Source organism: Pinus tabuliformis, chromosome 4_1 (assembly GCF_031772625.1).
Source record: "Pinus tabuliformis cultivar Carrire ecotype Pingquan chromosome 4_1, CPIR1, whole genome shotgun sequence".
Classification (NCBI taxonomy): domain Eukaryota; kingdom Viridiplantae; phylum Streptophyta; class Pinopsida; order Pinales; family Pinaceae; genus Pinus; species Pinus tabuliformis.
In genome coordinates this window covers 336,596,140-336,615,358 of record NC_142303.1, presented here as the reverse complement: position 1 = coordinate 336,615,358, position 19,219 = coordinate 336,596,140, and the positions used below count along the sequence as shown (strand labels likewise).

The following is a 19,219-nucleotide window of genomic DNA, read 5'->3' as shown; positions in this document are numbered from 1 at the left end:
CTTCAGCACAGCATACAAACTGTAGAATTTTGAACATTCTTATCATTAAATATCAATAACAAATTCCAATGTTTCTCATCTGACAGAGAAGGTCAGAATTATTTCATGATAATTGATGCTACATAGAAGGTGAGAATTAATTGTTCAAACTCAATGATACTTCTGTAGTATAAGAAGCATTTTCAAAAAAATAATAAATTCCAACCTGAATTAAGATTGGAGGTTACATAAAAACTACTTTTCTTCCTCGGCGACTAATTCTTTGCGATGAATAATTCAGGACAAATTTTTAAAGCTATATAAGAAGATTTGTTTGGATTAGGGCTTCCATGCTGACAAATGGAGTAGCTTCAGAGGTCCATAGAAGCGATGCGAGAGGCAAGAAAACCTAACATCTGGGCACTTTCACAATGGCTCTATCTAGAAACACTCAATACAGTTCTCCTTCTCCGTCAAATTAATGATAAATTATGGAATCTCTAGTGCGGGAGGTTTTTCTATGCACCAAGCACATTATATGGACCCAAGCTTTGGAGCCTGTTGCCCCTCATTTATCAGGGGTACATATGAGCACTTTCATTTTCTGGCAGCACTATTGTCAGCCAAAGGAATGCAAGTCAAAAGCCATCTATTAGCCCTGTGGGATGTTCTTGGGTGAGAGAGTGTCCTAGATCCCCAGTGGTGTGGGCAGATGGCTAGTCTTGTTAGCTTCATTTCAATGGTGCTTGGTTTTGTGGCACTGCTGACATCCCTTTGGTGGGCGACAACTCCCTGCTTTGATGGGCATCTTTATGTCCTGAGGTGGTATGTGGGCATCATGGAAGTGGATCTATTAGGACCCATGATTTATGGGACCACTCAGTTTCTAGCCTTGTAAAGGTGATTGTCTACTGTACTCTTCCCAGATCACCCTTCCTTTTCCCCACTTGGTTGACAATTTTATGGTTTTAAATCCATTGACTGAATCCATGCTGATGGTTGAATGAGAAGTTAATTACTATTCCAAAATCTAATATGAAACAGTGATAATGGCAAGGCAAACTTCACTTAACAATTGGCACACTGGGCATGCTCTAAATATATCAATACTCAATGTTTCATGGTGGTCCAATGATGGTTTGATGTCTCTAAATTGAAAAATGCTTAAATGCATGGAATCTCATCTAAACTTGTCCTAAATCTGTTGTAAATCATTGCATGGTGACGAGAAATGAGATGTTTCTTTTATAATGAATGAGTTGTTTTGAATCTGGTGGCATGTTTGATTTCTAAGCAGCTGATGACACATTATGTTAACTAGCACTATCATTTTCCTCAAGTAAATGGTTTGACGTGATACCCATCATTCTTATACATGCATAAGCATAATCAATGGACTCATTAGTCCTATTCAATGATTTGGTGATTGTTACCCACCAAAGAGTATGTAACCCATAGGAGAAAACTTTTCTCCTCCTTGGACAGCCAGCCAACCAGGAATCCTATATGATCAGCAAATAATATGATGCCATGATCCTCCACTTCTTGCTCTCAAATTTCTCTCTCCCATCTGGCATTCCTTCTTAAAGGAAAGTGGGTCTTCCATCAGCAAGTACTTTAATAATTTTGCAATCATGTGCTTTCACTTAATATTATGGGCATACTAGTATGGATCAAGGGGAAAACTTGATGATTGACTGATCTTGACTATATTCTTGTTCCCTCACTTCACCTAGGAGGCTCATCTTTGACTCCAATCTAGTGGGACCTCTTCTAAGGCCTTAGGGTTTTAGAAAGGGCAATACTAGGGAGGCTCTAACTGAAGTAGCATGTCCAAGATATTCCATACCACTTTCCATCTTGCCCCTTATTTATCTGCATTCTTTGGGCTGGTGATCATCGGTCATTGTGATTGGCACCTTTTCATCCTCATCCTTGAATCTAGGCCTGAAAAAATATGCCTTAATTTGATGTGGCTAAAAGAAAGATAAAAGCATAAGCAAGCCACCATGAAATAAAAAAATAAACTGCAAAAGATGGTTGGGACATTTGATTAACGCATGCACAAAAGCCTAGCATGAGCTCTACCCCCCTCATTAGCCATCACCCAGTTCCTCAAGCATGTGAAGCTTCATCTATAAAAAGAACCCTTGTATTGTCCCCACCCTAATGAGCAATAAACTGACTCACATGGAAAATAGAAAATCTCAAAATCAAGCTTGGGCTCCTAAGCTATGCACCCTATTACCCCTTCTCCTAGCAGGGGTACCTATAGCAAATTCTTTCACATGAGAGGATTACAATCAGCCTTCTTCACACAAAAACAACAGCGAGTTTTGTCCCATTATAACCTTGTAAAACAACAAGTTGATGTAATTTGTATTCAGCATTCAGTCAGATTATAATATATATCATTGGGTGTCATGGAGTGTTTTTTACATATATTTTTTTTATCAAAGGAATATTGCAAAGGCCACATTTTCTTATAGGATCGCTATGACCAATATTGACTCAGCCATCTAGAGAAAATATGATCAAACTTTGCCTTATGACAATAATCAATACAACTTCAAGCCCAAGTAGAAAGTCATTGGAACAACAAAAAACCTAAGTTACCGGAACTCCTGAAGAATTTTCCAGAAACGCGGATCCCCGTTTCCGATATATAAACGGATACGATTCTTGTCCGAAACGTTGTAAAAACGTTTTTGTGTCGTTTCAAAAAATCGGAAACTTTAGATTTGGAATTGGATACGTTTCCAAGGGATTTAAATTTTTTTGGATCCGTTTCCGGATTTCCGGAAACGGATCCACGAAAATTGTGATGAGAATCCACCCTTAAAATGTTAAAAATAAATAATAAAAATGAAGAAATTGGATTTGCAAATAAACTCACTATAAACAGAGTCTCATAAAGTCTTTTCTAAATCTTTAGAAACAACGACACTCCATATAATATCAAGGATTCTTACTAAGAAAAAGATAGATGTTCAAAAATGCAAATAAAAGGGTTTGATGAATGTCTTCATAAAGAGATTTATTTGAGCGATTAATTTTCATTTTGGTTAAGGTTTTGTAAATTGTCATTGATTTTGCTCTTGATTTCATAAATCCCTCCAATATAACAAATCTTCTCTAGCCAATCTTGTGTCTGCATATAGTCATGAGACCAAATTGACATTGAGAAGATTGAAATGTTCAAATAGGTCTTGATGGAATATCCCAATGATCCCATGGGCCTTTTAATTGTCATGCAAGGAAGATAGATATTATCTGCCATGCATGACACGTTCTTTGAAGGAATTGGACCCGAAAGCACAAAGGTTGTAGCATTTTTTATTACATTATTAATGATGATGACAATGTTTATGCTGAATTGATGATGATGATTTGTTTATGTTGAACTCATGACGATGCCTATGCATGTTTAGATATAGATTCTAGATTCTAAAAGATGAATGGTAATATGATATATATATATATATATATATATATATATATATATATATATATGTATGTATGTCATTTCCTTGCCATATCGTATCCTGATATTTTGAAAATTTGTCATATCTGTTTCGAACCCCATATCCGTATCCGTATCTGTTTCAGTGCAACTTAGCAGAAAACTAATGAGCAGTTTTCGAAGAGAGATCTCATAATTTCAACCTATTCAAGAATTGTTTAAAGCGTGAACTTTTGAAGAAGCAAAATATTGAGGCTTGACTCAAAATTCATAAGACCAAAAATCAATTTTCATGTTCTTTTAAGACATGATCGTTTTCTATTCTCAACCTGGTATGATTCTGAATGTTTTGAATTTTTAATCTCCACCATCCAACATTGTCTGAGAGTTCAATATCAGTTTTGAGAATTTTACCCTTGTCTCAAGGCCAATACATAAAGAAAAGGCAAGCAGGGGCAGAAAATTATTTGGATGGCGCCCAAATCCCAAGTTCACGCAAGAACATCTGCCTGTCCGAAAGACAAATTTTATTGCACGAACACTGGGCATGCACCAATTCTAATGTCGTCATCACAATTCAATGATGGTATTTGCAATTTTTGTGACGACGGTGATGAATATTATGGAAAAATAAGATGTCCTAATACTTGCGGAAGGTTGGGAAGCCCGCCACAGGAAAGCTGAGGATATATCCAAGGAGGGTTACTCACAGATAGGCTCTACGCAATTGGCAATAAATGAGGTTGGGTGTGTGCGTCGATCGTGTTATTATGTGTTGGCTCGTGAAGACTATGGCACCTTACCCGCAGGTACCCAGGCCATTAGATAAGTATTTTCGCACTCACAGGTTAAGCGTTGAGAGCCTTGGGCCTCCAAGCAGCAGTAGTACATCCTACATGACCCTAGGCACCTCCTGCACCCAAGACGTTCTACCTCTTTGGAGTAAATTTAATGATTCTTCAAGATGATAAACCTAGACCCAACCTACCTCCAAGGTAGCCTTAGCACCATATGAGGGACGGTAGCTGAACAAGGGCCCAAATGAGGATGGTCTCGCCTTCAGAGAATTGGGAGGACTAGTAGCACTTGGAAAGCCCTCATCGTTGGAGCAAAGATGGAGATTATGAGCAGTTGGAGACTCATGAAGACCCCTTTGTGGTGCCCCAACTAGATTTTGGGACCACAAAGAACTATTGATGAAGATTTGAGGGCCAACCCTCAAATCATGAATTTTAGATCCTACTACCTCACACTTGGAACCTAGTAGCTATTAAAGAATGTAACTAGTGTCAGTCTTCATAATTATATTTGAAATGTATTTGTCAAAAGAAAGAAAAAGAAATTTTATTATTGAATAAATTGGCTTATTAAAGCATGGGTTTCATGCTTGGGTCAACTGTTTTTAGGTCAAAATCTCCATTGAAGACTTCTAGGGTTTATGTCGTGTCCTTGTCCATGTCACAATGTAAAGAACCCTTCTCGGGAATTATTTATCAACAAAGAAAATTACTTTAATGTAAATTAGTGTTGATTTGGGGTAGCATCAGATGTGCTCTAGCCACGAAAATTGGTGGAGAGGCTAAAGCACATGAGATCTCCAATACCTAGAGATGGTTTGGGCAGAATCGAACTAGTTTGGGAGATATTAAAATAATTAATATTTTTAATGAAGTCCCTAAGTCTAAACTTAGAGAAAATAAAATATTAATGTGAATTAATATAAAATTGAGTTAAAATGGTCCAAAATTCATGGATCAAGCCAGATCTAATCTTAGTCGTTGATTAGGGACTTAATCTCAGTCGTTGAATTATCAACAAGAAAAGTATAAGAGGAGACTTAAGGGTCACTTGGAGAACACACCGAGTTGATCAAGAATTCAATTTTCTGGGGCAAGGCTTGCTGAGGAAATCGAAGTAGTGATCTGAGTTGCAACTGAGGGGAAGTGAATACAGAAGCAGAGATCAGAAATATAAATGCAGAAGTCGGGAGAGGGTTGATGCAGAGCCAGCGAGAGGCCACGCACAGGCAACCAGAGGCCACGCAAAGGCAACTAGGAGTTGCGTAATGCCAAAAAGAGCCAGCGTGGGAGACGCAGAGGCTCCAGAGGCTGACGTTGGTCTTGTTGGGTTGACGCTGGGCCAGAGAGGGTGATGCAAACCCTAAAGGCTGATGGTGCGAGATTTCGTGGGGCTGATTTCTATCTCCGACTGAGAGGTACTACTACTGAGGGCATTCTCTGTTGGGTGAGCCATTTCTGGCACCCGTATTGTATTCTGAAACTGCTTAATAATAAAACCCTCAGATAGTTGAACCAGTTTTCCCGCATTGGGTTTTTCTAGGGACATTAGTCCAAAAATAACGGTGTCACTTGTGTGCATGTTTTTCCTTCAATTGATGATTTGTATGTGTTGAGACTGTACTTGTATTTATTTTCAGTATTTACATGGTAAATAACTTGTTAATTAACAGAACAAGTAGGAAGAAATAAATCAGAAAGTACAGGAGGGATTTGTAACAGATAGACTTAGAAATTCCAACATGGTATCAGAGGGTGGTTGCAGATAACAGTATAACTAAGGGCATCAGCCGAGCAGAGCAGCAGCAGCAGAAATAGTTGTCCGAGTGACAGAAGTTGTTCCTAGCGGAAAAGCAGCAAGGAAGGGGTGACGCAGTGCCTGTGTCATTAGTTCGAGTCGGGAAGAGGATCAGCGCAATGTTAGAGAGGATCAGACCAGAACTACGCAGTGCGCAGTCATCTTTCACAGTCAAGAAGGATTGACGCCCGTGGCCAGGAGGTGCGGATTTTGTTGGTGCCAGGATCGCGCAGAACCTAGAGGCTCTAACCTTCAGTTTGCTCGGGCATAGGAGGTTGTGGGTAAGTTGCAGAGTGAAGCTGGTGGGGTACTGTGGTCATAACAATACCTAACAGGGCAAGACCAAGGAGGAGGGAGTTGTTGCCGAGGATTTCTAGCCAAGAAATCTAGATCAGTGGTGTCACTGCACTAAGGATCAGAGTGAGGGCATCTCGACATTGGCAGAGCGTTTCCAGGAAGGAAATTGAGGCTTAGAGGGAGTCACAGTGAGAACTTCCAGGAGGGAAGTAGAGAGACTCGGAAGAGTCGAAAGAAGAGCAGAGAGATGGCCATGAATGGGCTGAGAGATCAGGACAGACTGGATGAGGCATCCAACTTTGTCATCTGGAAGGTCAGGATCCTGTCTGTTCTGTGTGCCATGAGTGCTCATGAGCCACTTGAGAGGAAGTGGGAAGACATCGAGCTGTAGTCAGACAGACTACAGGGGATGAGGGGTAGGGTCCTCAAGGTACTCAACCTCTTGAATTATACCTTGCTACGAGAGCCCTGAAGAGGAGTAGTAGGACTAACGGATGTCGGTAGAGACGAATGCAGATGGAGCAACAGAGGGAGATACAGTGCAGGAGTCCTAGGACAGCGTGAGGCAGCAATGTGAGATGCACAAAGTTGTTGCAGCAGTGCAAAGATTAGAGAGGGAGCACATGTCAATGACAAAGGGAGCTTCAGCATTGGGAGTGTTTTTAGCCTGACAGAGATGTCAAAGTTGGGTGATCAGTTACTTACTTCTCAGTAACTGAGTTGCAGTGCAGCAGTTAGCAACGGCAATGCTATGGGCAACGCAATGAAGCATCATGGTGCAGATCAATGTTGCACGAAGCAGGGACGAAATGGGGACGTTTTTTAGAAGCGAGGATGCAAAAGCGTCATTTTCCAAAAATCTAGGAAGTGAAGCGTCTGCAAAAGCGTCTACTATATATATATATATATATATATTATTTTTTTATATTTTTTTTGCATTTATATTCAAAACAAACATCCCAAATACCAAATTAGTTGTAGAAGACATGAAAACATGCATATTTTTGCATAAATAAAGATAGATATGGCATCCATGATTCCATTGTAGTTACTAGTATGTACATCAATGATTAATTATTCGAGCATCAACCATCTATATTCTAGCAATTACAAACATACATCAAATTTTTAAGCATATTAAAAACATAAAACATTTAAGCATATTATGATTTATCTAGCAAGTGAGCAACTGTCAACATTTGTCATGTCCAAAATTCAAATAATAATGTTTACAAAATAGGTCACTTGGTCACCGCCAAGACAAAAAGGTTCAAATTCACAAGCCTACAAGTCTAATGATTAATCTATGACAAAAGTGGTAAATTGTGAATATATCTACTAATCTCTCCTCCTTCCACCACAAACAGAACATGGCGAAGGGCCTCCACATGGTGGCAATGAAGAAGATGGTGCCTGTGGAAGTTGTGGCACTGAAACTGATGAAGACAAACCCCCTGTTGTTGGTGTTGAACCATGGAACCTAGGAACCAAGGGACCAGATGGGGGTGGCATCTCAACACGATCATCATCATTCTGGAATCTCTCAAAAAATTCATACAAAAAAAAACACAGAGGAAGCTCGCGATTCGTACGTTTCGTACTCCGAAGTGTGACGCTTCGTACGTCCAAATCATCGTACGAAGAGCGTTTCGGAAAATTCGAAACGTGTTTCGGTCACACGCTTTGAAAATTTCCAGGAAGAGTGTTTATCAGCCCGAAGCACGTTTCAGTTTTCGCGAAACACGCTTCAAACGGCGCTTCCCCCACGCATCTGTACGGATCGCAGATCGAGGTTTTGATCCAAGGAGGGGGGGCATTTCCTACAACACTGGTGCAGATGCAGCAGCAGTAGTGGCAGGGCCATGGGCAGCAGCACGAATGCACATGGAGCTGCCGTATAGGTGCATCAATGGCAGTGGCAGGGCCATGGGTAGCAGTACATGATGCAGCAGTGCAGAGGATGTTGGGCATCAGCACAGGGACTGATGCCAGATGATCATGGTGATACTCAGTGAGGAGTATTACTAGAGCACATGCCTCGCTAAGAGGGAGTGTTGATTTGGGGTAGCATCAGATGTGCTCTAACCATGAAAACTGGTGGAGAGGCTTAAGTACATGAGATCTCCAATACCCAGAAATGCTTTGGGCAGAATCTAACTAGTTTCGGAGATATTAAAATAATTAATACTTTTAATGAAGTCCTTAAGTCTAAACTTAGGGAAAATAAAATATTAATGTGAATTAATATAAAACTGAGTTAGAACGGTCCAAAAGTCATGGATCAATCTAGATCTAATCTTAGCCATTGATTAGGGACTTAATCTCGGCCATTGAATTGTCAACGAGAAAATTATAAGAGGCTTGAGGGTCACTTGGAGAACACACTGAGTTGATCAAGAATTCGATGTTCTGAGGCAGGGCTTGCTGAGGAAATCGAAGGAGTGATCTGAGTTGCAGCTGAGGGGCAGTGAATATAGAAGCAGAGAGGCAAAGAGGGTACCGAGAGCATCAGCCCAGAAGTCAGGAGAGGGTTGACGTAGAGCTAGCTAGAGGTCACGCAGAGGCAGCCAGGAGTTGCACAGTGCCAGAAAGAGCCAGCGTGGGCGACACAGAGGCTCTAGTCTCTAGAGGCTGATGCAAAGGCTCCAGAGGCTGACGCTGGGCTAGTTGGGCTAACGTTGGGCTAGAGAGGCTGATGTTGGGCCTAGAGGCTGACACAGCCTAGAGAGGCTGATGCTGGACCTAGACGCTGACACTGGGAGATTTCGTGGGGCAGATTGGGACTGATATCTGTCTCCAATTGAGAGGTACTACTGCCAAGGGCATTCTCTGTTGGGTGAGCCATTTCTGCCACCCAGATTGTATTCTGAAACTGCTTAATAATAAAACCCTCAGATAGCTACACCGGTTTTCCCGCATTGGGTTTTTCCGAGGACATTAGTCCAAAAAAAAAGGTGTCAATTGTGTGCTTGTTTTTCCTTCAGTTGATGATCTGTATGTGTTGAGACTGTACTTGTATTTATTTTCAGTATTTACATGGTAAATAACTTGTTAATTAACAAAACAAGTAGGAAGAAATAAATCAGAAAGTACAGGAAGGATTTCTAACAGATAGACTTAGAAATTCCAACAACTAGGTCAATTAGGCCTCCTCCACCAAGTCAGATTCATTAGAATAATTCGATCACCTAAGATGACTATAAATGAGCAGCGTCTCGACTCATTTGAAGGACATCCCACACAAGTTCGAATTGCAGTAGCTAGGAAGCAAAAAAAGCGTGAAGTTCAAGAAGGAAGTTGGAATCGAAGTTTTTGGGTCTCTGCCTCTCTCTCTCATGTGCAACGAAATTCAGAAGTTGTTGCGTCAAGGTCGAAGTTGTGAAGTTGTTGCATCAAGGACGAAGTTGTGAAGCTGCTACATCAAGGTCGAAGTTGTGAAGCTGATGCATCAAGGTCGAAGTTGTGAAGCTGATGCATCAAGGTCGAAGTTGTGAAGCTGCTAGAGGGGCCGAAATTCTGCAATTGTTGGGGAGGCCGAAATTCTAAAGTTGTTGGTGAAGTTGGGCCGAAATTTCTAGGTTGATGCTAGGCTGATGCTGCTGGACAAGAAGAGATTATTAGAGGCTGTTGTATTTCATTGAAAGGTTGCTAAAATTGGCAACTAGGGCCAAACACCACATGGGTCATCTTATTTATGGCAGTTGATATTTTTCTTGGATTCCTCTCTCTGAGAGGTGTAGGATTGATCTAATGATCATCCGATTCCGACATGTAAAAATGAAGATATGAATTTATTTGTATTATTGACAAATTGTCAAAGTTGGCCAGCAAGCAAAACACACATTTTAACCCCCAACTCATCCTCAACGTTGCATATAAAAGGAGGAGACCTCAAGTCATTCTTTCATCATCTCATCCCAACACATCTCTCTCTCCTCACTTGATTGGGTACGCAAATCTGGCAGCTTTCTCTCACACTTGCGAAGGAGGACATTTTTTTTTCACTGCGTTGACCAGCATTGACTAGCGTTGACCAAGCTGCAGGGAGGCTTTCTAGGGTTGCATTGACTGCGGATTTCAGTGAGGAAATTCTGTTTGGGCAAGCCGCAATTCTGGGCATGAATTCCAAGGTTGTTTGACCCCTGCGTTGACTGTCCTAGAGTTGGCTGCAAGGTTGACTTTTGTTGACCAGATTTCACTAGACATTTTCAAACTATTTTGGTCTGTTTGGGTTTGCTTTCGGAAACCAAAGTTAATTGGGTTTGACCACGTTGCTTAGAAGAAGAATTCTGCCATGTTTGACCAGCGTTGACTTTTCTGGTTAGGGCTTTTCTGTTGCTGTCATAAATTATCAAATTTGTAAATTTGTACTATCTCTCTTTGCTGAATTATTGAAGAATATAAGAAGAATTGATCAAGGGTTTCCCCACATTGGGGTTTGTCCCTGGTTGGTGCCACATCTTGTGTCCTCTTGTCTTGGCTTGTCTTCTACTGTTTACGCTTATGTTCTATCTGCATTTTACTATCATGTTGATTTGATTGCTAAATTGGATATTAATATTGGGCTAATAAAGAAATTCAAGTAAATTGCTCTTAAGCATAGAACATACCAAAAATTAGCATGGTATCAGAGCTGACATGAAGACAAAGCCCAAGCGACAGTGAAAGAGCAATCATCGAAGACAGTTGGACAAGGAAAAAAGGCTCAATGGGTTCCTCATCCCACTTCACAGCTGAAGACAAGCTTCGTGAAAACTCTGACTATCATGGATGGAAAATGTCTCTTGATCTGACATTGGAAGAACAAGAAATGTTGGACTATGTGAAGGGGAAAATCCCTAAGCCTTCTTCAAATTCACCGGTTGCTGCGAAAACCAAATACAATAAAGCTAAAGTCAAAGCGAAGAAGATTATCAAAGATTCCATTGACAAACGTCTGCTGGCCTATCTCTTCGTTTTGAACACCTCCAAGGAGATCTATGACACGTTGGTCAACATGTTCAATGTTAGTGATGCAAATCAAATTTTATTTCTCAAAAATAAGTTGAAAGATGTTAAGAAGGGCAAGGACGAGGATACTGAGTCCTACTTCTTAAGGATCACTGAGATCAAGATGATCTACTTTCGATTGGAGACGTCATTCCTGACAGGGAACTAACTATCACTACCCTTGGAGGACTCCCACCCGAGTGGTATATATTTAGAACCACTATTCTCAATAATGATCAAATTCCGAGGTTTGAAGAATTGATGTTGAGATGGATTCAAGAAGAAACAAGAATGGTGGAGCAAGAAATGCCTTCTAATAGAAGCAACCCCACTGCTTTCTCCGCTCATTCCAAAAGGAGAAACAATGCAGGGTCTAAAGGTCATTTCAATGGAAAGCCTGGATCTAAGGGTGGAAAGAAGGGCAGGTGCTTTGTTTGCAATAAGTTTGGCCACTATGCAAGGGAGTGTCCAAATAGAAGGGACACATCACATGATGATAATCACAATCATTCCAGGGGCAACTTCAACAACAATCAAAGCAATAGTAGGTTCAATGGCAAAGGAAAAAGGAATGCGGGACATCATGGAAATGGTCAACCCTCCAAGAAAGCAAGGAACTCCACGTATGAAGAATCAAATATTGTTAACAATAAGCAAAAGGAGTACTATCTTATATCGGCCCTCTCCACTACCTCTCCTCCGGACTCTTTGGGGAATTGGCTAATTGATAGTGGTGCCTCAAGGCACTTCACCGGATACAAGGAAGCTCTCTCTAATCTGATAGAGACGGAGACAAACTTGGAATTAATCTTGGAGACAATGCCACCTATCCCGTGAAGGGAGTAGGAATGTTACCCTTCAATTGAATCAAGGTAACACGATTCATTTACAAGAAGTTTTATATGTACCTAATCTCAAGAAGATCCTGGTGTCCATTTCAGCAATGGAAGAAAAAGGATATAAGGTGGCATTCATCGATGGAAAGGTACGTGTTTGGAAAAGGAATTTTAAAGATGCTTTTACTCTTGGGTTCAAGGTTGACACTTTGTATCAAGTTGGAGGAAGTCCATTGGGAACCATGTCTTGCGACACATCTCTACAATCTGAACTATGGCACTGAAGGTTTTCCCATCTTCATTATAAGGCTCTTCCCGATGTAAGACAGATGGTGACAGGTATGCCCAAGTTCAAAGTAGAGCATGAAGGTGTATGTCCAAGATGTGCCGAAGGAAAACTTACAAGGGGACCATTCCCCTCAAGTAATAGCAAGACCACAGATATATTGCAGTTGATCCACTCCGACATATCTGGTATGATGCCCGTAAACTCTTTGGAAGTATACTTATCTTATCTCACCTTTACAGATGACTATTCTCGCAAGACCTGGATCTACTTCTTCAAAAATAAGGATGAAGTGTTCACCTGGTTCCGTCACTTCAAAGCCATGATCGAAAACCAATCCGAGAAGAGAATCAATATATTAAGGATTGATAATGGGACTGAGTACAAATCAAATGAATTCCATGATTATTGTAGAGAAGCTAGCATTAAGAGGGAGACTACAACACCATACACTCCTGAGTAGAATGGTGTGGCTAAAAGGAATAATCATACTATTGGAGAAGTTGTTCGTGCCATGCTTCATGATCAAGGGCTTCCGAAGCTTCTATGGGCTGAAGCTGCAAATACCACCGTGTATGTTCAAAACCGATGCCCTCATCAAGCATTGGACCCCAAGATTCCCGAAGAAATATTCACTTGTAAGAAACTTGATGTCTCTCATTTTAGAAATTTTGCAAGTCTCGTATATTTTCATGTGCCAAAAGAGGAAAGAAGCAAATTGAGTGCATCGGGAATGAAAGGAATCTTTGTGGGCTATAGCGAAAATTCTAAGGGCTATAGAATTTATGTGGTTGGTCAAAGGGAAGTTGAAATAAGTCATGATGTCACCTTTGATAAAGATATGGCCCTCAGCAACATCAACAACCTTCCTATCCCAAGGAAGGCCAAAGAAGCAGACACGGGAAAACAGGGTGAAAAAGAGGACGAGACGATGCCTAATGTTGATGAACCTATGGATCCTATTGATCCTCCTCCTCAAGAGCCTTCCTCCTCCAAGATGAGAGCCTCATGGCTTAGGGAGACTCTCGAAGATGCTAAGAGATATATTGCACCAAGGGGGACTTTCTGTGAGAGCAAGAAACCGAACAGGTATCAAGGATACTTGACCATCATGAGCACTATCATTCAAAATGAGCCTTCATCATTTGAAGAAGTCATGAAACAACAAGTATGGAAAGATGTTATGAATGAAGAATACGAGTCTATTATGAAGAATGATGTCTGGGATGTGGTTCCTAGACCCCGGGACAAATCGGTTGTCACCTCCAAGTGGCTCTACAAAATCAAGCATGGGTTGATGGAAGTGTAGAAAAGTTCAAGGCTCGCTTTGTTGCTCGAGGCTTCTCTCAAAAGGAAGGTGTAGATTATGATGAGATATTTGCACCTGTTGCCCGATACACCACCATCCGCTCGATCATAGCCCTTGCTACCTCACAAGGATGGAACCTACATCAGATGGATGTCAAGACTGCTTTCTTGCATGGTTCAATTAAAGAGGAAGTCTATATGGAACCCTGAGGTTCATGACCGAGAATCACATGTATGCAGGTTGAATAAAGCTCTCTATGACTTGAAGCAAGCACCCCGACCTTGGTATGAGAGGATTGATAGCTATCTGTGAAGCTGAGATTCACTAAAAGTGAAGCCGATCCAAACCTTTACTTTAAGGTTGAATATGATAAACCTCATAATGGTACTTTATGTGGACGACCTCTTTCTCAAAGGTGCAGACCCTCTCATTCTCAAATGTAAGAGGGAGTTGACTTTGGAATTTGAGATGGACCTAGGACTGATGCACTACTTCCTAGGGTTAGAGGTCTAGCAAAAGCTAGGAGAAATTTTCCTATCTCAAAGAAAATATGTTGTGAAGATATTGGAAAGATTTGGGATGGTGGACTGCAAACCTGTGACTACCCCGATGGAACTTGACTTCAAGAAGTTATGTGGTATTGTTGCCAGACCTGAATTGGGAAATGCTTCTCAGTATCGTCAACTCATAGGAGCACTAATTTTCTTGGTGAACTCCCATCCAGATATATGTTTTGCAGTTAATACGTTGAGCCAATATATGATTGAGCCTCATCATATACATTGTATTGGTGCCAAGAATCTTCTAAGATATCTTCAGGGCACAACCACTCATGGACTGGGATACACTGCCCGAGATGTGAGGCTGCATGGTTATTCTAATGTTGATTGGGCCAGCAGTGTGGTGGATCGCAAGAGCAATTTTGGGTGTTGTTTCTCTTTGGGTGCTGCTTCGATATCCTAGATGAGCAGGAAGCAGAAGTCAGTTGCCTTGAGCACCATTGAGGCCGAATAGATAACTGTGAGTATGGCCTCTTGTGAAACTATCTGGTTGAGGAAGCTCTTCAGTGAGTTGTTTGGACATGTGTTGGATACCACCGTGATCCTCTGCGACAACCAGAGTGGGATCCAATTATTAGAGAATCCCATATTTCCTGATCGCTCCAAGCACATAGATATCATGTACCACTTTATCCGGGACACGGTACAATGAGGAGCAATAAGGCTCCATCACATTGGGACTGATGAGCAAGTCGCCGACATTCTAACAAAAGCCTCTGGGGAAGGTCAAATTCTTAGCCTTTCAAGAACGACTTAGAGTTGTGGAAAGACCCTCTTCTGAGGGTCCTGTATGATATGGACAATGAGCGCTAGGAGCTCTGGGGGCTTGGGGTACTTCTTGGAGCAATGAGCAACCATAGGGTGAGTGGTTCAGCCTTCCCCTAGTGGTTTGTTGTGTACAGGGTGAGTGGTTCAACCTTCCCCTGTGGTACCCCATGGCGACATGTCGGCAGGATGAGTGGTTCATCCTTCTCCTGCTGAGACATCCTACCCATGCAGTCTAGGACTCATGGGAAGTACCTCTCATCTAGCCAATGAGTAAGGAAATAAGGATAGAGACCATAGTACTACTGATGGAAGCATCGTGTACTAATGTACTCCCTATGCTAGGATGACTGATATTGATCTAGGATCAATTGGAACTGACTTCGGGCCAGTAAGAGTGGTATAAGACACTCTTTTATCTGGAATTGACTTCGGGTCAGTAAGAGTGGTATGAGACACTCTCTTTTATCTGGGACTGACTTTGGGTCAGTAGGGAATGGTATGATATATTCTCGATCACTTCTTCTTTATAGTTCAGCAGAGCAGAGCAGTGCATTGATGGCAGAGATAGTACCGACTAGCAGATGGATTAGCGTATGGAGTTCTCCCTAGTTGAGAGGGAGTGCTAAAATTAGCAACTAGGGCCAAACTCCACATGGGTCATCTTATTTATGGCAGCTGATATTTTTCTTGGATTCCTCTCTCCGAGAGGTGTAGGATTGATCTAAAGATCATCTGATTCCTACATGTAAAAATGAAGATATGAATTTATTTGTATTATTGACAAAGTGTCAAGGTCGGCCAGCAAACAAAACAGGTATTTTAACCCCCAACTCATCCTCAACGTTACATATAAAAGGAGGAGTCATTCTTTCATCATCTCATCTCAACACATCTCTCTCTCCTCACTTGATTGGGTACGCAAATCTGGCAGCTTTCTCTCACACGTGCGAAGGAGGACGTTTTCTGTTGATTGTGTTGACTAGAATTGACCAGCGTTAACCAAGCTACAAGGAGGCTTTCTAGGGCTGTGTTGACTAGCGTTGACTGCGGATTTGAGTGAGGAAATTTTGTTTGGGCAGGCTGCAATTCTGGGCATGAATTCCAAGGTTGTTTGACCCCTACATTGATTGTCCTAGGGCTGGATGCAGGGTTGACTTCTGTTGACCAGATTTGACTGGACATTTTCGAACTGTTTTGGACTGTTTGGATTTGTTATTGGAGGCCGAAGTTGACTGGGTTTGACCAAGCTGCTTAGAAGAAGAATTTTGCCCTGTTTGACCAGCGTTGACTTTTATGATTATGGCTTTTCTACTGCTGTCATAAATTATCAGATTTGTAAATTTGTACTATCTCTCTCTGCTAAACTATTGAAGAATATAAGAAGAATTGATCAAGCATTTCCCCGCATTAGGGTTTGTCCCTGGCTGGTGCCACATCTGGTGTCCTTTTGTCTTGGCTTGTCTTCTACTGTTTATGTTTATGTTCTATCTGCATTTTACTATCATGTTGATGTGATTGCTAAACTGGATATTGATATTGGGCTAATAAGGAAATTGAAGTAAATTGTTCTTAAGCATAGAACATACCAAAAATTAACAATGGTTGACTTGGTGGAGGAGGGTCTGTTGGTTAAGGTCTTGGTTCTCTCACTGTCATATGAATCTACTGAAGGAAGAGTTCTTGACTAGGTTTTCCCCTATAAAGGGATTTTTCCCTGGCTATGCGCCTACATTTGGTGTCCTTGATCTTCATGTTTTGGATTTGATAATTGCTTGATGAACTAAGATAAAAAGAACACAAAAAAGATAATAATAAACCAAGGAAATCACAAGTGATGATCAACTAGAGAAAATATTTCTACCATTTTTATTTTCCAACATGGTATTAGAGCTAAGGTGAAGAAAGGAAGAAAAAGAAAGCCTGAAGATCTAATGAAAGGAGAATAAGGAATCTTAAGAAGTTGAATAAGGGTCATCAAGAAAAGGGATCATATAAGGGGATAAGCCTACTATCTACAAGAACTATGTCTAACTCAATGAAGGGAGAAAACAAACTAGAAGGAGCCTCCAACTACAGGGCATGGAAAAAGAGGATAGATCTCATTCTCAAGAAGAATAAAGTTTTGGATCTAGTTCGAAGAATATGTCAAGAAGCCTACAGATGAATCAACTGAAGTAGAGAAAGCAAAGTTTAGAGAAACTGAAATATTGGCCATGAACCTAATAGTGAATGGAGTAAAGGACAACCTCATTCCATATATATCCAACATAGATTCGGCTCAAGAAATGTTTGAGGCTCTATCCAAATTATTCACAATCAAGAAAATTGGTCAAATTGCAGGCCTCAAGAATGAATTAATGTTAGTTTTAGATAACAATGGTATGTTCTATGCTTTAGCACAATTTACTTCAATGTTCCTTATCAGCCCAATGACAATTTCCAATTATTTCCAGTAGCAATCACATTGACAGTAAATGCAGATAGAAGATAAAAACAAATGCAGAAGACAAGCCAAGACAAGAGGACACAAGATTTGGCCAATGCCAGGGAAAAACTTCAATGTGGCGAAAACCCTTTAATCAAATCTTCTTATTATTATTCAATTGTTTAGCAAAGAGAAAGAGTGTTAGTTTTTGGTAGTATTGGAAGTGCTCTAGCCTTGAAAATTGGTGGAGAGGCTAAGGCATGTGACTTCTAAAGAACCCAGAAACCGTTTGGTGAAATTCCACCGGGATTGTATTTTATTAAAATAATTAATATTTTTAATGGGGTTCCTAAGTGTAAACTTAGCGAAATTAAAATATTAATGGGTATTAATCAAAATATGGGTGAGAATGATCTAGATGGGGGATCAAGTCATGTTTTAATCTTAGCCATTGATTAGATGGGGGTTCATTTAGAAATACACACAGAGAGATTGAGGAAATCGATTTTCTAAGGTGAGAAGTTCTCAGGAGGAAAATCAATTGGGGAGATCTTGCAACTGAGGGGCAGAGAGAATCTGGGAGAAGGATTGTCTGGAAAATACAAAACAGAGAAGCGGAGAGAGCTTGCAGAGAAGCAGCGCAATAGCCGGGGGAGTAGACGCTCGGCCAGTCTAGGCCCATGCAGTCCTGACACAGAGCCAGAAGGGCCAGTGCAGAGCAAAAAAGTTGCCTGGCACGCAGAATCCAGAACTACTGGAACTGCCAGAACTGTCGGGACTGCCGGAACTGTCGAGAACTGCAGGGAACTGTCGAAACAGCTGACGCAGAGGGCAAAGAAGGTGACGCAGGGTTGACAAAAAACCAGCGCAGAAATAGTCGGGGTTAGCCAGTCTTGTGCCGGACCGACCGAAATTCTGTCGGGTGAAGTGAGATAAAACTCACTCAGATTTTCCGCTAGTATTTTCTCTGTAAAGGATTGCTAGATGAGCATCCTAGATTTGTATTCAGATATTTCTCCTGCATAATAATAAAACCCTCAGAGCTGCTGCACCGGTTTTCTTGCATTGGGTTTTTCCGGGGACTATTGTGTCCAAAAATAAGTGTCATGTGTATCTTGTTCTTTGCTCTGTTTTCTGTTTCATGAGATCAAATATTTAATTAGTGTAGGCTGCAGAAGTAATTTGCTTCAATATTCAGAAGAATAACTTGATTAATGTAATTTAAAAATCAAGTAGGTGAAGTAGATTCAGATTTGCTGCAATAGGTGTTCCTTCAAAGTGTAGGAATTTTCACATGGTATCAAAGCATTGATTTTGAAACAGGAAGAGCAGATCTAGTGCTAAGCAGTGAGTCCGAAAGCTGCACTTGGCAGCAACTCGAATCCCCTTGAAGGGATTGCGCAGTCCTTGTCGAGACGCAGATATGAGGAAATCTCTCTCTGAGTGAGACCACAGAGAGGTACGATTTCCAGTTCGTGAGTTTACAGACGCAGAGGGAGTGACACGGAGCCTCAACGCAGTGCTTGAAGGGCGCAGTTTCTGTCGTGGCAAAAATCCGCTGGAAAAGAACGAAGACACATAGAAGGGGAATTTTCTCCTCAAAAATTTCCGGCAAAAAGTTTGAATTTCTCACTTGCTGAGCAGCTAAGCAGTGCTAAGCAATGACTAGAGGAGTCAGTTCGACAGTTGGGTGAAATGGCATCACATGGGCT

General features: G+C 41.1%; 1 protein-coding gene across 3 annotated transcripts in view; it reads right to left on the bottom strand.

The window, feature by feature from the left end:
- The window catches only part of LOC149175652 (alpha/beta-Hydrolases superfamily protein), a 229,962-nt gene that overhangs the window by 162,859 nt on the left and 47,884 nt on the right, over positions 1-19,219 (bottom strand). The window lies entirely within an intron of this gene.